The 8,657-nt window shown below is 54.7% G+C and overlaps 1 non-coding gene across 1 annotated transcript; it reads left to right on the top strand.

Moving 5' to 3' along the window:
* The first annotated feature begins 7,940 nt into the window (after positions 1 to 7,940).
* TRNAK-CUU lies at positions 7,941 to 8,014 on the top strand. Its single transcript has one exon. It is a non-coding gene; the product is annotated as a tRNA-Lys (tRNA).
* The last annotated feature ends 643 nt before the right edge of the window (positions 8,015 to 8,657 follow it).

Below are 8,657 nucleotides of genomic sequence, written 5' to 3'. Positions count from 1 at the left end.
AACCTTAGCCCCAGGGGCCCTACCAGTAGAGCCCTTATCCCTAGCTTCAGGGGCCCTACACGTGTATCCCTAACCATAGTTCCAGGGGCCCTACCCGTAGTGCCCAGAACCATAGCTCCAGGGGCCCTTCCCGTGTATCCCTAAACCTAGCTCCAGGGGCCCTACCCATGGGGCCTGTAACCCTAGCTGTAGGTGAGCTACTCATGGGGCCCCTAACCCTAGATCCAGAGGCACTACCCATGGGACCCATAAACTTAGATCCAGGTACCCTAACCGTAGGGCGCCTCACCCTAGCTCCAGGCGCCCCACCAAGAGGATTGCTAACCCTAGCTCCAGGGGCCAAACCGTAGGACCCCTAACCCTAGCACCATGAGCCCCACTCCTGCGGCCCCTCACCCAGAGTCCAGGGTCCCTACCTGTGGGGCCCCTAACCCTAGCTCCAGATGCCATACGCATGGGCCCCTAACCCTAGCTCCAGGGACCTGACCCCTGGTACCCCTAACTCTAACTCCAGGGGCCCCATCCCTGCAGCCTCTAACCGTAGCTCCATGGTCTCAACCCATGGGACCCCTAACCCTAGCTATAGATTCCTTACCCGTGGGACTCCGAAACCTAGTTCCATGGGCCCTACCATTGGGTCCCTAACCCTAGCTCCAGGGACTATACCCATGGGGCCCCTAAACCTAGCTCCAGGGGCCCTACCGTGGGGTCCCTAACCCTAGCTCCAGGGGCCCTACCCATTGGGCCGCTAACCCTAACTCCTTAGACCCTACCCGTGGGGCCACTAACCCTAGCTCCAGGGACTCCTTCCCTGGAGCCCCTAACCCTAGCTGCAGGGCCCCTACCTGTGGGCCCCTAACCCTAGTTCCAGAGGCCCTACCCATGAGACCCCTAACCCTAGCTCCAGGGGCCCTACCACTGAGGCCCATATCCCCAGCTTCAGAGGATCTACTCCTAGCTCTCCTAACCCTAGCTCCAGGGATCCTACCCATAGGACCCCTAATGGAAACTCCAGGGGCTCTAACCCTTGGGGCCCTAACCCTACCTCCAGGGGCCCCATCCCTGGTTTCCCTAACCCAGCTCTAGGGGCCCTACTCGTGGGGCTTCTTCCCCTAGCTCCAAGGGCTCTACCCGTGGGACCCGTTACCCTAACTCCAGGGGCCCTGCCCGTGTGGCCCTTACCTAAGCTCCAGGGGCCCTACCCATGGGGTCCTTAACCCTATATCCAGGGGCCCCACCTCTGGATACCCAAAAACTAGCTGTAGGGGCCCCACCCATGGGAAAACTAACCCTAGCTCTAGGAGCCCCCCCCCCGAGACCCCTAACCCTAGCTCCACTGGCCCTGCCTGTGTCGCCCCTAATCCTAGCTCCAGGGACCTTAGCCATTGGGCCCCTAACCCTAGCTCCAGGGGCCGTACCAGTGGGGTCCCATCCCTTGCTCCAGGGGCCTCATTCCTGGGACCTCTAACCCTAGCTCCAAGGGACCCCATCCCTGGTGCACCTTACCCTAGCTCCAGGGGCCATCCTTGTGGTGCCCCTAACACTAGGTCCAGAGGCCCCACCCCTGGGAACCCTAACCCTAGCTCCAGGGGCCCTACACGTGGGAACCATAATCCTAGCTCCAAGGACCCTACCCATGGGACCCCTAACCCTAGCTTCCGGGGCCCTACCCCTGGGGCCCCTAACCCTAGCTTCAGGGGCCCTACCTCTTGGGTCCGTTACCAAAGATCCAGGGGCCCTACCCCTTACGCCACTAACCCTAGTTCCAAGGGCCCTACCCGTGGGGCCCCTAATGCTTGCTCCAGGCACCCTGCCCGTAGGGCCCTTACCTTAGCTAAAGAGGCCCTACCGGTGGGGTCCTTAGCTCTAGCTCCAGGGACACCACCCCTGGAAACCCAAACACTAACTCCAGGGGCCCCACCCACGTGAACACTAACCCAAGCTCAGGGGCCAAGCCTCTGGGGCCCCAAATCCTATCTCCAAGGGCCTTAGCCATGTGACCCCTAACGCTTGCTCCAGGGGCTCTACGTGTGGAACCACTAACCCAATTTCCAGGGGCCCTACCCATGGGGCCCCTGTCCCTAGCTCCAGTATCCCAACCCGTGGGACCCCTAACCCTAGGTCCATGGGCTCTACCCCTGGGGCCCCTAACCATAGCTCCAGGCACCCCACCACTAGGACTCCTATCCCTAGCACCATGAGCCCCAGCCCTGGGGCCCCTAACCCAAACTCTAGGGTCCCTTCCTGTGGGGCCCCTAACCCTAGCTCCAGAGGCCCTGCCCATGCGACCACTAACCCTAGTTATAGGAGCCTTACCCCTGCGTCCCCTAACCCTAGCTCCAGATGCCATATGCTTGGGCCTCTAACCCTAGCTCCAGAGGCCTGACCCCCAGTATGCCTAACCCTAGCTCCAAGGGCCCCATCCCTATGGCTTCTAACCCTAGCTCCAGGGGCCCAACCCATGGGGATCAAACCCTAGCTACAGAGTCCTTACCCGTGGGACCCCCAAACCTAGCTCCAGGGGCCCTATCATTGGGGCCCCTAACCCTAGCTGCAGGGGCCATACCCGTGGGGCCCCTAAACCTATCTCCAGGCACCCCACCCCTGGGACCCTTTACCCTAGCTCCAGGGGCCCTACCCATGGGGCCCCTATCCCTAGCTTCAGGGACCCCACCCGTTGGGCCCCTAACCCTAGCTCCAAAGGCCCTACTCTTGTGACCCCTATCCCTAGCTCCAGGCGGCATACCCCTTGGGCCCCCATCCCTAGCTCCAGGAGCCGTACTCATGGGGCCCCATCCCTAGTGTTAGGCCTGAATAAAGATATTGCAGACAAAACCAGGTATGCCAACCTGACCAAAGTCAGGCTAACAGAGGTTTTTGGGTAATTCCTGAGTGGAAAACACTGAGAAGCAGCAGCATGTCTCACAAGCGCTGGGAAAAAGTGAGATAAGCGAGAAGCTGCATTCCTGGCATAGTACCAGATGTGCTGTGTTAGGGCAGCTCCTTCGAAGAACTGATAAGAGCCCTAGTTTCCCAGCCTCTTTGTTTTCACTCCCTGGTTTTGTTCTTTGTTTGTTTTTAACTCCCCTACATTTCTAACTTTAGGTATAAATGTATACTAAAGGTGTCTAGTTTCTAGTTGTTAAAAGAAGGAAGTGGGTTGCTCCAGTGAATAATTTATGACACGACAGAACTGTCTATATAGGCTTATACTAAGATGTAAAGAGCGGACTGGTTCTCTCGGGAGACGAGCTGCTCTCTATTGTTGCGTGCACTTGTCAATAAAGAGCTTTTGATCGGACCTTGCTGGTGTTGCCTGTCTCTCTCGCGGTCAGACAACTAACTTTGCCATCTGGGGGTTAGAGTCCCTGACACTAGCTCTAGGGGCTCCATCCCTGGGGCCCCTGACCCTATCTCCAGGGGCCCTACCCGTGGGGACCCTAACCCTAGCTCTATGGGACCTCCCCATGGGGCCCCTAACCTTAGCTCCATGGGCCCTACTTGTGGGGACCTTAATCCTAGCTACAGGGGCCCCATCCCTGGGCCCCTAACCCTAGTTCCTGGGACCCTGCCCGTGGGGCACCTAACCCTAGTTCCAGAGGCCCTTCCCTTGGGATGCCTAACCCAAGCTCCAGGAGCCCTATCCGTGGGGCCCCTAACCCTAGCTCCTGAGGTCCTACCTGTGGGAGCTCTAACCTTAGCTCCTGGGTTCGTGCCCATTGGACCCATAATCCTAGCTCCAGGGGACCTACCCGTGGGACCCCTAATCTTAGCTCCAGGGGCCTTACCCTGGGGCACCTAACCTTACCTTCAGGGGCCCTACCCGTGGGGCCTCTAACCCTAGTTCCAGGGGCCCCACTCCTGGAACCCCTATCCCTAGCTCCATGGGCCCCATCCCTGGGGCTTCAAACCCTAGCTGCATGGGCCCTACCCCTGGGGCCCCTAACTCTAGCTTCAGGGGCCCTACCAGTGGGACCCCTAACCCTAGCTCCAGAGGCCCCATTGCTGGGGATCCAAACCCCTGCTCAAGGGGCCCTGCCCATGGGGCCACTAACCCTTGCTCCTATGGCCCCATCCCTGGGGCTCCTAACCCTTGCTACAGGGTCCCTACATGTCAGAACCCTAACCCTAGCTCCAACGGCCCTTCCCGTGGGGCCCCTAACCCTAGCTCCAAGGTCCCTTCTCGTGGGACCCCTAACCCTATCTGCAGGCCCTGTACCCCTGGGTCCCCTAACTCTAGCTTCAGAGGCCCTACCCATGGGGCCCTTTACCCTAGGTCAAGGGGCCCTACGCATGAGTCCCCCAACCCTAGCTCAAGGGGCCCTATCTGTGGGGCCTCTAACCCTAACTCCAGGGGCCCTGCCCGTTGGACCCCTTAGCGTAGCTCCAGGGTCCCTTGAAACACCTGGGAAAATGTGTTTGACTGTTCAGGCATTGGGAGCTCAGCTAAGAATGCAAATGCTTTTCAAAGACTGCAGGGACTGTGGCATAGCTGGAGTCCTCAGTCTCCCCTCCCTCCCTTCCTCCATGAACGTCCATTTGATTCTTTGGCTTTCCGTTACGCTTGTCACGCAGCACTGTGCTGAGTCCCAGCTGTGGACTCTGTCTATCATAGCCTGGAGATTTTTTCAAATGCTTTGTCATTTCGTCTTCTGTAACGGAGCTCTGATAGAACAGTTTTGTCTCTCCATACAGCGATCAGATCCAGTATCTCCCAGATGATCCATGCTGGAGCTCGTTTTGGGTTTGGGACTGCATCGCCACCTGTGCTGATCAGAGCTCCATGCTGGGCAAACAGGAAATGAAATTCAAAAGTTCTCGGGACTTTTCCTGTTTACCTGGCCAGTGCATCCGAGTTCAGATTGCTTTCCAGAGTGGTCACAAGGGTGCACTCTGGGATACCGCCCAGAGGCCAATACTGTCGAATTGCGGCCACACTAACCCTAATCCAACATGGCAATACCGATTTCCGCACTACTCCCCTCGTCGGGGAGGAATACAGATATCAGTATTAAGAGACCTTTATATCGATATAAAGGGCTTCCTTGTGTGGATGGGTGCAGGGTTAATTCATTTTAATGCTGCTAAATTTGGTTTAAATGCGTAGTGTAGACGAGGCCTAAGAAAGTGGCTGTTTGACCTACAAACAACGACAAAGTAAAACCTGCAAGAGCAGCCTTTCAGTTCAGAGGCCTGATAATAAGATGTTACTAATAACTGACGAAAGAGTTACAAATGACTCAAAACCATACTCAGAACAAACCAAATGGGAACACAGACAACACCATTTTTCTTCGCTGCTCTTCAACCACGATATTCTCCCCATAGGGAGGTCCACCGCTCCTGGGGGTTCAGTGCCACAATAACAAGGTGATATGTGCAATGGATGGAGGAAGCTGCTATTCCATCTCCCTAGTCCAAAAATCAGTTTAATAGCTAGTCCTGAGATAGAGGAAGTATCAGTTATTAAAGTCATAAGAACTAATTTAACATTGTGATTCCAGCCAATGTTAAAATGATCTAACATTCAGGGTAATAGAAACATTTCTAGTCCTCTGCATAGAACGCTCAAATGATGCAAAAATAGCAAGTTTGCTTTAAAAAGTCATAAAAGGGGTGTCATCCAGAACCTGACACTTGGTGAAACGTAAGTCTAGAACACACAACCAGTTTGGGGATTGTGCTCGGCTTCTTAACAGTCTGCCCTGAGGTTGCCACTCGCAGTTACAAGCTACTCCAGATGGCTCGATCCCTCTCATGGATCAGTAACTGGTTAGCAGCTTGGAAGGAAAGATTAGGACTAAATAGTCATTTTTGCAGTGGAAAGGGGTAAATAAAAGGCTTCCAAAGTATGAGACGAGTCTACAGACATTAGGGCTGGTCAGTTTAGACAAGACCGTAGAGCACCAGTTCTCAACCAGGTGTCTGCCAAAAGAAACCAGGCTTGACCCACATCCCCAAGCTGAAGGGGGGGGAGAAAGGGCACAACAAAAAATTGCAGCATCAATGCAGAAGAGAGAACTCTTCCCCTGCCATTATCAGTAAAGGTTGCCTCACAGCCACTGACTCCCTGAACAGAAATAGCAAAAGTCCAATCACAATTCTACTTCCTTTCCACTACAAGAGATAATGGGTGGGAGCTGCTCTCCTGAGACTGTCCTGCTGCTGCCCAGGCGCATGGCAGACAGAGCTGGGCCCGCAAGCCGAGGGTTTTGATTGCTTGAAGGCAATCAGAGGGAAAAGAGACAAGTGCTCACATATCAAAGAATGGTTTTGATCCATTGACCTCTGGGTTATGGGCCCAGCACACGTCAACTGCACCACTCTGCTGGCTCTTTACTCCCCCTGCCACCCAGCCACCTCTATCTCGATTAGTGCTTTATGAGCTCTCACACTGGCAGGCAGATGCGCCGGCTACTAGGCAGCTGCCCTGGTCACAGGATTTTACAGCTTCTACAGGGTAAAAAGGATCTATTTGGGGTTTGGACCCCATTGGGAGCTGGGTAGCTGAGTGCCGAAGATGGAAGCACTTCTTAAACTGTTTTCAGTTAAGCCTTCAGCTCGTGGGGGACGAGGTTCAGCCTTGGATCTGTGTCTGCAGCAGGCAAGCACCTCTGGCTCAATTGGCCCCCACCCTGCCCCCGCTGTATTAGCAGACTAAAACCCGGAGCAAAGGCACACGCCTTGCAAAGGAACAGGAGCCGGGATCTCGAACAAATGTCAACATTTTAGTAAGATGACGTTCAAAGAAGAAAAAGGTGTACGGTACAGCGTTTAGGCGTAGAAGTTTCTGGTGATCAGGGAACAATGTACAGATTACCCAAGGGGTGCAAAGTTCGGTTTAAGATCGGGTGGCGTAAGGAATACAGAATCTGCAATAGCCCCGACTGGGGGTAAAAGGTTAACGTACAGACACTGAGTTAGGAGGGTATGTTGTCCATGTGAGGGCTACGTTCAGGTGTGGAGTATAACGAGCAGATACGACAATGAGGATGGATTGATCCGCGTTTGGTGAGTTTTAACATTCAGTGTTTTTTAATCTTTGCCACAATCTAGTTTAAGCAGGGTCGGTATGAACTCTACCCTGCCATCTGTTGGTGATCTGTTGTAAAGGCCTTTTGGGGCTGATGTCATTTGCATGGTTACAGCCACCCCAGATTGCATGAGGGGAGTGCTTGTCCAAATGGTCATTTCAGCTGCTGTGGGATCCTCTGTCTCTTTGTTATTGGGGCAGGAGTAATCAAGTGTATTTTCCTGTTTAGTTTGAATCAAGGAGAGAGAAACTGTACCTGGCATTTGAGGCCTGAGAGCTTGCCCCTCGCCTGGAAAGGACTCATCATTAAGGGGTATGGGTTCCAAACCCCCCACCCCCCAAAAGTGTGTGGGAAGTAGGCATAGATGTTTGTTTGGCTGTTGCTTGTATTTGCTTGGTTTGGTTAATGTTCTGCCTGGTGTCTAAAGACAGAGATATTTTTGAATATCTTACAATTGTTGTTAGTACTGAAGTTCCTCATCTTAAACTTATGTTATTAGATTTCTTCTACAGTATATTTTGGTGCTGAAAGCTAAAAGATTGCTCTGTGTGTGCTATTATGGAGTGAAGTAAAAAAGGTTGGTTGCAGAGAGGGTGCATGTGCCACAAAAGTTGTGCCCGTCTCACCCTAGCTGTGGTACCAGAGTCCAGAATTTGCATAAACTCACCCCCTGACCTGTGACTAACAAGCTTGCCCTGCTAACTCTTCCAGCAAAACAGGCCAAAGAAAGTGTATGCAAGCCCTGTACTGCCGCCCCAGTACTATTTTCGGTTCCTTCCCACAGATCTTTCACTCCGCACCAGTCCCGTTCCTTGCTGTTACTTGTCCAACCACTGCATGCATGTGCTAGACCGGACCCTGAGCTGATTCCTGACTGTTGTGCTCCATACAGCCTGGCCTGTCTGTGTCTCTGTGGTGCAATGGGTCAGCACGTTTGGCTCTTAACTGAAAGGATGGTGGTTCAAGCCCACCCAGGGACAGTGATAAGCCTGTGCTACTTCCTTGCTTTCCTAAGGCCTGCGGGCAGGGCTGGCTTTAGGCCAATTCAACCAATTCCCCTGAATTGGGCCCTGCACCCAAGCCCTGCTGGTGCACTGTACCAGGGTGGCCCAGCTTCCCCAGGGGGCAATTTAAAGGGCCTGGGGCTCCCAGCAGGGACTGGAGCCTCAGGCTGTTTAAATTGCCACCAGAGACCCACAGATGGAGCCTTGGGGGCTATTTAAAAAGTCTGGGGCTCCCCTTGCTTCTACCGCCCTGGCCCTTTAAAAAGCCCCCGGAGCCCTGCTGCTTCCTCAGGGCTCCCGCGGCTATTCAAAGGGCTGGGGCGGTGGAAGCAGGGGAGCCCCGGGCCCTTTAAATAGCCCCCGAGCCCTGGGCTGCTGCTGCTGCTGCTGCTGCTACCTTGGTGGAGGAGGAGGAGGGGGCACTTACCGTACAGAGTAGGCTGTACCTCCTGTACCCGCAGCAAGCCCCTGCTGCACCCCCTGCCCTGCCTGCAGCAGCCCTGCATCCCATGCTCTGTCTCCAGTCAACCCCTCCTGCAACCCCCTGCCTGAAGCCAGCCAGTCCCACACTCCTCTGTCTCCAGGCCTGCCAGCCCCTGAGCACTCCCCTGAGGCCCTG

This window comes from Gopherus evgoodei, unplaced genomic scaffold (assembly GCF_007399415.2).
Source record: "Gopherus evgoodei ecotype Sinaloan lineage unplaced genomic scaffold, rGopEvg1_v1.p scaffold_347_arrow_ctg1, whole genome shotgun sequence".
NCBI classification, from domain to species: domain Eukaryota; kingdom Metazoa; phylum Chordata; order Testudines; family Testudinidae; genus Gopherus; species Gopherus evgoodei.
Note: the sequence above shows the minus strand (reverse complement) of the source record. Positions and strands in the feature narration are given on the sequence as shown.